Source organism: Sphaerodactylus townsendi, linkage group LG02 (genome assembly GCF_021028975.2).
Source record: "Sphaerodactylus townsendi isolate TG3544 linkage group LG02, MPM_Stown_v2.3, whole genome shotgun sequence".
Classification (NCBI taxonomy): Eukaryota; Metazoa; Chordata; class Lepidosauria; order Squamata; family Sphaerodactylidae; genus Sphaerodactylus; species Sphaerodactylus townsendi.
In genome coordinates, this window is record NC_059426.1 from 91818872 (window position 1) to 91834375 (window position 15504).

The window sequence follows — 15504 nt, forward strand, 5'->3', positions numbered from 1 at the left end:
AATTCCTATACCAGAAAAGAGATGGCTCATTCAGAATTACCAAAGGCGAGTTTACAGATGCAAGGTTTTCACAGCTTATTCCAGCATGCTTAGACTTATTTCCAGTTACGAAGTCCTCTTGAAACTGATAGAATGGGATTTAGTCATAAGTAGTAGTGCTAGAGTTGCCTAGTGCCTGCTTAGGTTAGAGGATGCTTGCTGGTGAGTCAGTCCTTCCACCTATGCTTACCAGACTGGTTACAGAAAAGTCTGGAGACAGAATGCATACCATCACATTTGGCTGGAAACGTAGTTGTGATGTAAGCACACTGACTGACATTCTGGCTGCCCCCGAAAACCCTATGGCAGGTACAATATGCTATGGAATTTTCAGGAACAGCATTGCCCCCATGTCTCTATGTCACATCCACATTTTTTGGCTGGACTTGACATTATGTGTCCCATGTGCTCATTTCTGTCCTCACTCCCAGTCCTAAAGCTTCCAGGTATGCCAGCCTCTGGCCTGTCATTCCTACTCTGTGCCATGCTTGTTTGGTCCTTTAAGGTAACTGGATGATTGCTTCCAAAACTTAAAACTGTTGTTTCATCATGTATGCCTGCTCCAGGTAATAAATTGTAACTGCTAACAATATCTTATCATAGTTCCAGGGTGAATTGCGTTTTTCCAGATGTTCAGGAACTGGCTACCTTATCAGCCCCTACCAGCATGGCCAATGGCCATGCTGGTAGGGGCTGATGGGAACGGTAGTTCCTGAACATCTGGAGAGCCGCAGGTTCCCTACCCCTGATGTAGTCTGTAAATTCAATTCACCCAGTTTATAGTATCATGATATGTATCTTCTGGAAGCTCAACTCAAGCATTTCTTGTACAATCTTATGGCAGTTCAAATGCCCACATTCACATATTTTCTGTAAATGATGCATGCCCAAACATCCATAATGATTACAGGCTTCTTGGTAATCTGATTCTGTCTGCAAATTGAGGGCCTATAGATGTAGTCTGAGTACATTAAATGACAGACATCCAGTATACACTATCTGAACAACTTCCCCATGGGCATGCACTTAAATTCTTTCCCATTTTTAAGATGCTGCATAACTTCAGATGGAGTCAGCCTGAAACTAAATCTGTTTGCAGTGAGGAGCCTGTGGGTGTGAGCTCAGTGGATAGAGCTCTTGTCTCTTAGGTTTATTCCCTTGAAGATAGGGTTGTGAACCTGCAGAAGAGAGGTCTGGGGATGAGACCTTCAGGGTCAAGGGAAGCAAGTGTTGCTGGAGAGGGAAATATATTAAAGGGGCCAATATGCCAATGGTAGAAGTCTCCGAGGCCGTTTCCGCACGGGCAATTAATGGCAGCCTGGAGACGGTAAAACGCCGTCTCCAGGCCGCCATTCCTCCGCGATGGGCGCATGAGGCTGCAACACAGCCGCCAGCCAGCCTCACGCCTCGCCTTCGGCCTGGAAGCCGCCGCTTCCCCAGAGCGCTCTCCCAGCGCTCTTTTAGGAACGCCGGGCCGCGGAAGCCGCTGCCAAGCAAACGGGCAGCTAAGCTTCACACGGGCGCCTCCCCCACCCGGGCGCGCCATTACCTTTGTTCCCGGGCCTCCGTCGCCGCCGCAGGGCTGGGGACACTTCTGCCCTGCAGGCGCGCAGGGCCAGGGGGGCGTGTCCCCAGGCTACCTCGCTAGACGCCGCCAGAGGAGGCCCGGGGACATGCCGGGCGCGGGCGGTGCGTCAGGAGCCAGCTGCCAGCGTCTGGTTAGCACCCCAGGACCGCCTCCAGTGCTGATTCGGTCCTTAGCGTTGCAGCCGGGTCGGCGTCATAAACGCCGACCCGGCCGCTTCCGCCTTCGTGCGGAAACAGCCTGAGCCAATATGAGGGAGTTAGAATGCTTGGTGCTAAATGACAATCTAGATATAGTGAGTATCAATATGATGGAATGGGAAAAATCTATGGGATACAGTAGCCCTGGGTATAAACTCTATAGGCCAGATAAGGAGGGAGGAATTGGAAGAGGTGTTGCATTGTACATCTGTCATGCTGGGTATCTCTCACCTCCTCTATAATCCATAGGCAGAAGTGTTCCCTAATTCTTTTATATTTCATATCTTCTGGTTATCTCTCTGGTCAGCTTTATTATATATAACCTTCTAAGGGAGTTTATTCAGTTGCCCCACCCCTAGCTCACTATATACATTTCATACATCTGAGGGGCTAGAGAACAGACATAGTATGTGCATGTAAAATGGTATCAAGATGAAGCCCAGCAAGGGACTTTCATGGCAAGCTAGAAGTAGAAGTGGTTTGCCATTGCCTTCCTCTGCCCAGTCTTCCTTGGTAGTTTTCCTTCCAAGGACTGGCCTTGTTTCGTTCCTAAGACCTGATAAGATCAGAATATACCTTGCCACCTTCTCTTCCAGTCATCGTAGTAACATCACTAAATTCAGTCACTGTACCAGAAGATTGGAGAGTAGTAAATGTTACATTGATTTTTAAAAAGGGGTCCAGAGGGCAACAAGGAAATTACAGGTGAATCAGCCTAACATCTGTCTTAGCTAAATTTGTAGAAATTGTAATCAAAGATAGAATTATTGGGCACATCGAGGAGCAAAACCTGCTGAGGGCAAATCAGCATGGCTTCTGGAAGTCGTGCCTTATCAACCTTTTGGGGTTCCTTAAGAAAATGGTCAAGCATATAGACAGCAGTGACCCAGAAGACATTATATACTTGGATTTTCAAAAGATTTTTGACAAAGTATCTCACCAAAGACTCCTGAGTAAACATCAGTCATGTGTTAAACGGATGGGTTCTTTTATGGATTAAAATTGGTTAAATGACAGGAAACAAAGGCTGTTTTTGCACAGCACACTTACACTGCAGTTGAGCTGGGATCATATATACCTGGGTTATTTTGTCCCAGTTTCTGCATACATACGGTTCCTTGCTTCTGCCCAGGAGCAGAGTTTGTAATGCTCCAGTTTGTTCTGCGTGACCGGGACTTCTGTATTTGCTTTGGAAGCATTTCTGAGCGTGACCTGTGTCCCACATTCTGATTGGCTGTTGCTTTTGAGTGGCAACTTGATTAGAAGTCACGCAGGGAGATCAGCCGACTGAGTGGGAACGATACACTTCATCTGCCCCCAATTGGTGTTTTTGTGTATGTGCTGTGAGAATGGAAGAAACTGATCTGTGTTTTTAATGGTTTAAAATAAGCTTGTACTGAGGAAAATAGACTGAGTGATTGTTCTGACTGGCTGTTGCTTTTGAGTGGCAATTGCAAGCACCCGTGAGTTTGCCCAGTGTCCCACATTCTGATTGGCTGCTGTTTTTGAGTGGTATATTGAATGAATGTCAGGCAGGGAGATCAGCTGAGGTAAATATTGTGGGGGGACACAGGGGCAGACCCTGTGCAGCTTCGGGAGTTGTGCAGAGATCCCGGATTCACAGGGATATTTTCTGTGCTCGCTCCAGGATATTTTGACTGTGTAAAAATGACCAAAGAGTAGGAATAAATGGACAGTTTTCACAATGGAGGCAAGTAAGCAGTGGGGTCCCACATGAATTGGTATCGGGGCCAATATTGTACCCTTTTCAACATAATGAAATCAGGAGATGTGTGAATTAATTTGCCACATATTCCTTGATCTTCTTTATGTTGGAATGCTCTGCTGGGTCTTAGTGCTTGCCTTCCCTTCTTTCCGATTCTCTGGCAGCATTTTAAAATATTATTTCAGCACCGCTTCCATCAAAACTATTATAATCTTCACTGCAGAACACAGCACTTTGATAAAATAGTGTTCACATTGCTCTGGATGCCTATTAGTGAAAAGTTCCTTTTTTAAAGTTGGTCCCACCATTTTCTTTTCCATGGAAGGAACAGGAAAGAAAATGACAGGTGTAACTTTTCAAAAAGGCCAGTCTCGCTAATAGGCTTTCGGAGCAATGTAAATGCTATTTCATCAAAGTGCTGTGTTTCCCAGTGAAGATAATAATGGTTTTGATGGAAGTGGTGCTGAAATAACATTTTAAAATGTTGTCAAAGAATCTACACTTCTTTTTAATGCAGTCACATGCTGTTCCAACATAGTATATTTAATTTGTTTGTAAATTATCTATAGATATTATAGATATCTATAATACAATATCTATATATATTGTAAATTAACTATAGATATTATAATGCCCCCATACAGCTCTATGGTGCAGCCCCATTTGGAATACTATGTGCACTTCTGGTCATTGTATCTCAAAAATGACATCTCAGCTGGAAAAATGACAGAAGAAGACAACTAAGTTGATTAGGGAGTTGGACCACATTCCCAAGGAAGAAATAGTTGAAAGTTTGGAACTTTTCAGTTTAGAAAACAGTCAACTAAGGGGGACATGACAGAGGTTTATACAGTTATGCATTGAGTGGAAAGAGTTGACATTGAGAACTTTTTCTCCCTCCCTCCAAATACTAAAACTCAAGGGCATCCAATGAAAATGATGGGCAATGGATTCAGGAAAAGCAAAAGGAAATACTTTTGTTTTACATAACAAATGATTGGAATGTGTAATTTACTGCCAGAGGATTTATTGATGGCCACAGGCATAGAGAACATTAATAGGGATTAGATTCATGGAGGATAGGTCCACGTCCATCATTAGCTAACAGCCACACTGACTGAAGGGAACCTCCACATTCAAAGGCAGTCAACATTTAAATGCCAGTGCCAGTAGGTGATATTGGAGGAATGTCTCACCCTCTATGCTCCGTTGTTGCTCCCCAGAGTAACTAACTGGCCACTGTGTGAGATAGGATGCTGGACTAGATGAATCACTGATCTGATCCAGCAGGTCTCTGATTATGTTCTTAACCTGTTTCAAGACTGCAGTCTTCCTGGCAACCTTAAAATCAGGCACTCTGTTTTCACTCTGTGTTTAAGAGCTGTAATGCAAACAATAAAAAGGCAGCGACAGACTATACTTGTAAGCACATGTGAGCTCAAGCTGCATGCTGAGCACTCTGCCAATTGAGCCCCAGTTAGTACAGCAATTATACCATTCATATGAAGTAGATGTATCATGTTGCTAACAAGCCTGAAAAGAACTTTCAGATTTCTATCAAACTCACTGCTCCCAGTAATGAAATCTTTGGGTTTTATCCAGCTTCTTCAGAAATCAGTGGGGAAGGAGGAGGAGGAGGAGGAGGAGGAGAGAGAAGTGTGTGTATATAGTGTGTATATATACTCCTCCTCCTTATCTATCTATCTATCTATCTATCTATCTATCTATCTATCTATCTATCTATCTATCTATCTATCTATCTATCTATCTATCTATCTATCTATCTATCTATCTATCTATCTATCTATCTATCTATCTATCTATCTATCTATCTATCTATCTATCAGAATCCAGAATATAATCTTCTGGCCCACAAAAGCTTTCCTCAGACTAGATATTCAAGAGAAGGGGGATGTGGAAAAGAAAAAAGAGAGGAAATACTTATATTCTGCTCTGACCTGGCTAACCCCAGGCTAGCCTGATCCTGTCAGATTTCAGAAGCTAAGCAGGTTGGCCCTAACTAGCACTTAAATAGAAGACCTTCAAGAAATACCAGGGCTGTGGAGCAGAGGAATGCAATGGCAAACCACATCTTAATGGCCTTGAAAACTCTATGGCAGGGGTGGCCAAACCATGGCTTGTGAGCCACATGTGGCTCTTTGCCACATAATGTGCAACTCACAGCTGGGGAGGTGGGTATCTCCCACTCCTGACTTACTTCCAAGTCTGTGTATCTGTTTTCTTTTTCTGCCTGTGGCACATGCACCTGTGTGTGAGTCGCTTACAGGGATATGACCGGGTTTCTTGAGGAGCGTAGCAGATTCTAGAGCAGGGGAGGAGACAAGGAGAGAGAGGAGCAAAGAGTAGAATGGTGAGACATTGTCTAAGCCGGGAGTTCCAACTAAGCAGTCCTGGTGATGGCTGTGAGCTGGGCTCACAGTGATCTCACCTTTCTAGCAACTGCTTCTAAGGGAAGGTGGCAGGGCAGCTGAGGGACTGAGGGACTGAGTGGGACTGAGCTTGACCTGACTGGTCATTTCCTCTCCAGTTTGGGAGGGTGGTGGAGATGACCCACTTAGTAAACTATCAGCAGCCGAGAGTGGGTAATTTTGTTAATGGATTCTTTGAGGGAGGCGTAAGGAACCTCCCAGCAGAATTCCTGAGAGTGAATGACAGGGCAGTTACATTTCTCTCTCTGCTCTTGCCATTTCCCTCCTCAGGGCCATTTGGCCTGGAAAAGTGGCCTCCCTTGGCTTTCTCCCCACACTTGGAATCGGCTGCAGAATCCTCATAATATATAAAATTAGGGAAAGGAGAATTCTGCAAAATCTGGAAAAAAAGAAACCTACCTTTTCTTGCCATGCAACATTTAGATTTATATCTTTTTTTTCATGCTTTGACCAGATATTTAGAGTGTTGGATATTTAGAGTGTTAGTATCTTTAGTAATATTTGTTTTTACCCCTGTTGTTTTTATTTTTGGCAGTCTTATTTAATATTAATAAAATTACATACTACTACTACTACTACTACTACTACTACTACTACTACTACTACTACTACTACTACTACTACTACTACTACTGCTACTCATCCCCTCATGGGCACCCTCTTGTCGTGGGGAAGGGGCTTGTGTGCTTCGATGTTGTTGAGAGCTATGCTGGAGGTATACTACTAGAAGGGGCTCCCAAGCCAGACAGGTCTCAACTGAGAAGTCAGACTAAGGGTGTCCCATACAATATGGTGATACAAATGAATTATTCCATATCGAATCGGTCATCGCATGGGTTAACAAGGGCCATGTCGCATGCTGGGGTTGCTGGGCATGTGTCGACAAGTGGGCTACAAGTGGACAAACCATCCAAAAGAAACAAGTATAGTGCGCAAGAAAATTGTGCCGTCATGGCTTGTTACTACAACTCAGAGCTGGAAAAAAGAGGATGCTTGAAGCGGATATACGAACTGTGGAAACAACACTATCCAGATTCGAATATCACTGAGCAAAGACTGGCAGATCAAAGGCGATTCATCAGATGGAATAAAGAGTTTACAGAGATAGAACTGGAAGAAAACCAGAAAAATTGTGGAAAAAAGCAACTGTAACACCAGAAGAAAGAACAGTATATACTCCAGAAACAACAGGAGAGATAATAATAGAACTGCTAGATGAAAATGCCAGTACAGAAGACAAAATAATAGTACAACCACGAGAGGAAGTCCCCATGGAAAAATCTGATAGACTGACAGAAAGACAAAAAGAACTAAGGGAAAAGATCATCCAGCATGAACTATCAAATGAGGCAAAACAACGGTTGCCAACATTGAAAATGATGCCCAAAAAAGACCTGGCAACCATAATTTGAGATGTACACATGGCACTGATGACACTTGAAACAACTTCCATCAAACAAACCAATCAGCTCATGTACAGTACGGTTGTAGTGGTCACAAGAGACCTGGGCATTGAAATACCTAAACCCAAAATAAATCAACCATCAAAACCAAAGTGGAAACTACAGTGGAGCAGAAAGGGAACAAAAGAAGGAGCAGGGGTACAAAACATCAACTCCTGATAGACAAAATGATAATGGAAAACTGCAAGAATCAAAGAACGAATTTGCATATGGTCTGGATCGATTATAAGAAGGAATTTGACTCATTGCCCCATTGTTGGATCATGAAATACTTAAAAACAATTGGTATCAGCGAAAACGTTCGAGTATTCACTGAAAAAGCGATGAGACAGTGGAAAACTGAACTGAAAGTTGGCAATGAAAACTTTGGAACAGTCAACATTAAATGAGGAATTTTCCAAGGTGTTTCATTGTTGCCCTTACTGTTTATCATCGCCATGATCCCACTAACAGTAATTTTAAAGAAAACAAAGTAGGGATATCAAATGGGCAAAGACTCGGGAAAAATCTCACATTTGCTGTACATGGATGATTTGAAGCTATACAGGAAATTAGGCACAGAAATCCAGTCACTAGTAAACACAGTCTGAATATTCAGCACAGACATTTCAATGGAATTTGGCCTGGAAAAGTGTGACACTGTGACAATAAAGAGGGGCAAGATCACTGAGAGTGATGGCATAGAAATGCCTGATGGCCAACTCATCAAGTGCAACCAAGAGGCAGCTTATAAATACCTGGACATTTTATAGTTGGATAACATCAAGCACAGGCAAGTGAAGACTGGTCAGCAGAGAATACAGGAAAATTTTGAAATCTAAATTAAATGGCAGGAATACCATCCAGGCCATCAACACTTGGGTCATACCTGCCATCAGGTACACTGAGGGAATCATCAACTGGACACAGGCTGAATTGGATGCATTGGATAGAAAAACTCAGAAGCTTATAACAATGCACCATGACTTACACCCACACAGTGATACTGATAGATTATACCTTCCCCAGAGATCTGGTGGCAGAGGCTTACTGCAAGTTAAGCAAACAGTGGAAGAGGAGAAATTAGAAGGGAAGATCCTGTGGGACTTTTGAATCCAAACGGACAAATTGTTGGCACATAATACACTTGACATCAAAATGATAGAGGAAAAGAAAGTGACCACCATTGACATAGCAGTACCCGGTGACAGCAGGGTCATTGAAAAAGAACATGAGCAGGCAGCAGCGTAATGAGGCAGCCCTGGGCAAACTGTAGCCCTGAGCAAAACCTGAGTTGGATGCCCCCCCCCCCACATGGGCGGCCACACCACCATGACCAATTTTTTTTGCACCAGGACATTGGTGCCTGCAGGGGGTACATTTTTAGACATATCAGCACCAATATTTCAGCATATCATCAGGAGACTGTCCTTATGCTACTCCCCAAGTTTGGTGAGGTTTGGTACAAGGAGTCCAAAGTTATGGACTCCCAAAGGGGGTGCCCCATCCCCCATTGTTTCCAATGGGAGCTAATAGGAGATGGAGCTACCGTTTTGAGGATCTATAACTTTGGCCCCCCTGAACCAAACTGCACCAAACTTGGGGGGTGCCCTGAAATTTTGGTGCTGATACATCCAAAAATGCACCCCCTGCAGGAACATCCTAGAAATTTGCCCAAGAATCTTTGTTCTGCATTGAGTTTTCTGCATTGCTGTCAATGGGGATTGCAGGCTGTGGGGGAGCACATTTCTAAAGGCACAGTCTCAAAACTTTCAGGGTCTCATCAGGAGACTGCCCTAATGATACCCCCCAAATTTGGTGCAGTTTGGTTCAGGGGGGCCAAAGTTATGGACCCTCAAAACTGTAGCCCCCATCTCCTATTAGCTCCCATTGGAAACAATGGGGGATAGGGGCACCCCCTTTGGGAGTCCATAACTTTGGACTCCCTGAACCAAACCTCACTAAACTTGGGGGTAGCATAAGGACAGTCTCCTGATGATACACTGATATTTTGGTGCTGCTAGCCTAAAAACTGCGCCCCCTGCACGCCAAAAATGGAAAACCACTAAATACCCAAAAACGAACCCAGCATTTTGATGCCCCCCACAAGGTGATGCCCTGGGCAGCTGCCCACCTTGCCCAATGGGCATTACGCCAGTGTGAGCAGGTCACTAAATACCACGATTTAAAAATCGAGCTTTAGCGACTATGGGACAAACCAGCTGAGGTCATCCCAGTGGTAATCAGCACCCTGGGCGCCATCCCGAAAACATTAGAACAGCTCTTGAAATATCTTCAAATCGGCAAAATTAACATCAAATTCAGAAGGCAGCCCTGCTGGGATCCGCACAAATATTAAGCCGATACATTACAACTTCCTAGGCCTCTGGGTGAGACTCGAATTGTAATGAAAGGCCAGCAACCACCTTAAGAACTGGCAGCTGTGAAATCAGCCAATAATAATGTGTATTTCTTAATATTTGTATAAAGATTTGTAACAAATGTGCATATAACAACCAAAATATGTAATATTTGTTCATGTCTTCTGGCTCTCAAACAATTGAAGTTTATTCTAAGTGACTGATACATTAAGCAGCTTTGGCCGTCCATGCCCTATGGAATCAACTGTGGCTTGATGGCCAAAAAAATAATAATCATATTCTAGCAGATAATGTTAGATTATTTAAGTAAATAAATTCTTTTCAATCCAGAGATGGAGAGAAGAACTTTTGTTTGTTCTATTGGAATATATTTATTTGGGCAGCAAATTGGCCATGCAAATAAGATTTTGAGTTACACAAAAGCCTTCTGAATTTGAAACTGAAAATATTTTTAAACGATTAAAGGAAAATGGTAATGAAGCATGAAGACATCTACTGCACTTCAGGCAAGAAATTATTGCTATGATAGTGGAGCCTAGGTTAATTAACAGATTAAAAATATAGAGCAATCACTCTTAATTAGGACCTCAATTATCAAATTCCTATTTTTTCCCAATTTGTTCCACCACCACCCCTGTGTTTTTCTCAGGACATCCACACTAGTATACATTATTTTGAACATAATTCAGCTTCTACAGAAGCTTATCTAGACGTCTGGATTTGCCATCTAGATTTTTTTTCAGGAAAGATTAGTTTCCCCACACTTCAAACGCAACTAAAAAAAAATCAATCTGACATGACAGGGAACCAAAAAGGTACTATCTACACAGACAAATGATTCTCTCAAAAATGCAACTTCTCTGAGTTGCCATGATAGCTAGCAGACAGCAACAAGAGTCAGTAAATTCAAGCTCTTTGGGAAACAAGAGATTCCCAGTAGCAAAGAATGGCAAAAAGCCTGGCTAGAGAACAGTCTCAGCTGTGCTCCACATATGGCTATTGACTGAAGAGTTTGAGTTTCATGATGTGCATTCTAACTAGAAGCAGCAGCTTTCCTGAGGCGACACAAGTTGGTCATTCTCTTTTATGCTTTCAGGAACAAATAGGGATAAAACAAATAAAACATCTGTGAAAGAATGATATGTAGGCTCAAGTAGCCTCTTCACTATTCAGATAGCTCAAAGCCCAGGCAGGTTCTCCAAGAGCCTGTAACAGATCTGATTAATGGCTTTATTGTGCCTTCAGTCTCGCAATGATGTTTGTCTCTCACTTTACAAAAACAAGTGCAAGGCGCCCATCCCTAAGTCTCGTAAAATAAGATTAACAGGAACCCTGGGAGAGGCACCAAACAAATGGTATTGCTGCTTGGGCAAGAAACAAAGAGTAGCTTCAGGACAAGCTGCTGGGCTGAAACTCATCTGTAGCTCACCTTGGTTCATCCACCACAAACAATATTCGTCTTCCCCGCAATGGAGACATCAGGGGAGAAAACAAAAATTATGTCAGCTCAGTTTGCTTCTGGGTGCCATTTTCCCAGATATTTTAGCCTTTAAAAAAAGGGGTTTTTTTTAAAAAAAAGAGAACTGTGTGTTTATGTCTAATTGTGCACAATAATGCATCAAATTGTGTCTTAAAACCTTCTGACGTAATTCATTTTTTATTTCTTTAGGGTAAAAGATTCATTCCCTGACCTGAATAGCCCAGGCTAGCCCAATCTCATCAGGGTCGGTCTTTGATGGGAGACCACCAAGAAAATCCAGGATTGTTATGTAGAAGTGGGCAATGGCAAACCACTTCTAAATGTCTGCTGCTTGAAAATCCTGTGGAGTCACCAATACCCTTTTTGCACAATCAAAATAAAATGTTTTGAGGCAGGAAATAAAATGTTTCCTCTGAATAGTTCTGCAGTTTGTAGCCCAAAATATTTTATTTCCATTTTATTTCTTAAAATGTTTTATGCACGCTCTATTTTAGTGATTCTTTGTGTGAAAACATTTTCAAAACATTTTCACTTGCTGGGCAGAAGACTTCAAAACATTTCCTACTCCTCTCTGTAGTCCCCAGACTTTCTCCTCAGTGCCATATTCTGAACTTGCTCCATTGTCTCGCATGTTTACTTTTGTCATTTCTATTATTGTTGTTGATTATGATGATTTCACAGCTGCCAGTTCTTTAGCTGGTTGTTGTTGGCCTTGCATTACAACTTTAGCCTCACCCAGAGGCTTAGGACGTTGTAATGTATTGGCGTAGTATTTGTGCGGATCCCACAGTGCTATCTCTTGAATCTTGAAATGCTGATTTTGTCAATTTGAATATGTCTCAAGGGCCACCCTAGTATTTTCAAAATGGTACCCTGAGTGCCCATTTCCACTGGGATTACCTCAGCTGGTTTGTCACATTGTCGCTGAATCTTGATGTTCAAATCGTGGTATTTAGTGACCTTCTCGATGGTCAAATCATGGTATTTAGTGACCTTGACAGCCAGCATACTGTAGTAGTTAAGAGCAGGTAAATTCCAATCTGGAGAACTGGGTTTGACTCCCCACTCTTCCACCTGAGTGGCAGAGGCTTATCTGGTGAGCCAGATGTGTTTCTGCACTCCTACCTTCCTGCTGGGTAACCTTGGGCTCGTCACAGTTCTTCGGAATTCTCTCAGCTGCACCTGCTTCACAAGGTGTCTGTTGTGGGGAGAGGAAGGGAAAGGAGCTTGTAAGCCACCTTGACTCTCCTTACAGGAGAGAAAGGTGGGGTATAAATCCAAACTCTTCCTCTTCCTCTTCCACAACAACAACCCTGCTGTCACCAGGTATTGCTATGTTGATTATGGTAACTTCCTTGTCCTCGATCACTGTGATGTCTAGTGTATTATGTGCCAACTCTTTGTCCATTTGGATTCGGAAGTCTCACAAGATCTTGACCTCTTCATTTTCGATGACTTTCTCTGGACAATGTTCCCACCAGTTTTTAGCTGTCCTAATGTTGTAATTCTTGCATAAATTCCAGTGGATCATCTTGGCCACTGAGTTGTGCCAATGTTTGTACTCTGTCTGGGTGATCTTTTTGCAGCAGTTGAGTACATGATCTACAGTTTTGTTGACTTCTTTTCCCAGTCTGCACTTTGCATTATCTGAGAATTTTTTTGATTCTGGCCTTGACCATATGTCCTAATGGCCTGCTCTTGAGCAACTAAAATCAATTATTCAGTTTCCTTTTTCAGACTTCCAGTTGTTAACCACAGCCCGGTCTTTTCATTGTCCACCTTGTCCTTGATCTCCAGAAACTGGTTGTGCAATGCTTTGTGCTAGCTTTCAATCCTTGTTTTAACCACATTTTTTCCCCTGTATTCCTGTTTGGTTATCTGGGCTTTCAGTAAATGCCTGCTCTTCACTTTAGTCACTTCTTGACTTTCATTTACAATTATTATTTATGGTTGATTTCACAGCTACCAGTTCTTTAGCTGGTTGTTGGCCTTTCGTTACAATTCGAGCCTCACCCAGAGCCCTAGGAAGTTGTAATGTATTGGCATAGTGTTCGTAAGGATTATAGTTGTTTTTATTATTATTGGTTTTTTGGGAGGAGTGATATCTTTGAAGCTATAGAGACAAAACCCACGAAGAATCACAGCAGGAGGCTTTGAAGCATCGGAGCTACAAATCCATGGAGTCAATAAAATAAGACAGGAGAATCACAAATTGGCAGCCAGGAAGCATTTTTGAGTGGGTAAGTGTGGATAAATAAGGAAGGATTAACAACATTTTGCAGATGTTTTGGAAACATTTTCAGTAACTTGTGTGGAAATGGCCCATAAGTTGGCTGCAATGTAACAGCAAAAAAGGATCTTTTTTAAAAAAAACTGGGTACCTGTTCATTAAAATATGCTAATAATAATTAAAATGCAACTATGGGGCACTTTTTAAAAGGAAAAATAAAAGGAGAATTCCAAGTTTATTTCAAATATGCTGATGAAATATGGTTGTGTTTGAAGGGACATTGGTAATTCTGATAGGCTGAATGATATTCCACCTCTCCAAAAGAGCAATTAAATAAACAACTGTAATGGACATGCTGAGAAGTCCTGTACTCTGAACTTCGCCAAAGGCTTTTTCAGAAATACAAACTGCAGGTCAGTGTTCAGAAGACTGAAAAACCCTGAGGCTATAGTATTACCGGACCTAGTCAGTTATACCAAGTTGGGGTCTTCCACTTGCCCATTCTCCAATGTAACATATGCATAAACAATTCCCTTGTGTGCTCTTTTTTTGTGGGCTGTCAAGTTGGTGATCCTGTGGGTTTCCAAGGCAAGAGATGTTGCAAGATGGTTTGTTATTGCCTGCCTCCACGTTACAACTTACATATTTCTTGAAGGTTGCTCATCCAAATACTAACCAAGGCTGACACTGCTTAACTTCTGAGGTCTGATGAGATGAGGCTAACTTGTGTGTGCTACACTAGACAAAAAGGGCAGTCGATATGCATTACTGTGTGTGTGAGTGTGTGATGTGCTGTTAAGTTACAGCTGACTTCTGGCAATCCTATATGGTTTCCAAGGCAAGTGATTGATTGCCATTACCTTCTTCTGCAAAGTCCTGCTTAGCTTCCAAGATCTGATGAAATCAAGCTGCCCTATAGCATTTCACAACCCCATACAAAAGAATACATGAATACAAATTTGACATTAAAAATGCAATATTCAACAAGTTGATGTTCCTTTAAAGATTACTGTTTTTCTACAAAAGAACTTGAAAAGAAGAATCCAACATAAGAGAAGATCAACACTCTCTCTTCATCAAGTTTCCTCATTCATTACAAGTGTTAAAAGCTTGGTTTGACCCACCCTTTGCAGATGTTCATTAGTTTTGCTTATCATATTTCACAATGCACCTTTCATGAGGAAATCTGATTGTATGTTAATCTTACCCTGCCCATCTATCAACAGCTGGGAGAGGTCCTCACCCACTCTGAAAGGACTGATTTCTCATTTATCAGTTATTGTTTCAAACTGGTCTTTCCCTCTAGCATCTCTCCGCTCCTGCCTCTCTGGTTGATTCCCCACTTCAAAATTGAAATTAGATTCAAACCTGTTTTGTATGATTCGGGAGCTTTTGAGCAAGGATTCATGCTCCCCACTGCAGCAAACGACCCCTTCTCCAGGCGACGCAACAGCCAGGCAACATTCCCCACTTCTCGCGGATTTGATGCGTGAGCTGCTCAGGGGCTTCCCTGATTGGTGCTGTGTTGTGCTGGGGTGGGAATTTTATTTTGGTCCTCCCGGGGATGGCTGTTCCTGAGCGCTGCCAGCCAGTAGAGCCTCCGCTTGGCCGGGCTCCTTAAAATGACAAGGCAGCTGCGGGGAGACTGGAACGGGGCTCTCTCCTCCTCTCCCCTCTCCTCCCCCGGGGGCTACATAAATAAATAAATAAATAAATAAATAAATAAATAAATAAATAAATAAATAAATAAATAAATAAATAAATAAATAAATAAATAAATAAATGCCATTTCAATCACAGCCCCCTCATATCCATGTCTACATGATGTTTAGCATTGCTTTGTATTGACATTTATTTGAAACCGGCCCCACGTTGGCTCGTATACATGTGGATCTCGGCTACATGAATACATCTCGTATACATGTGGATCTCAGCTACACTGCACCATGATTGGATGGGAGGCGCCACGTC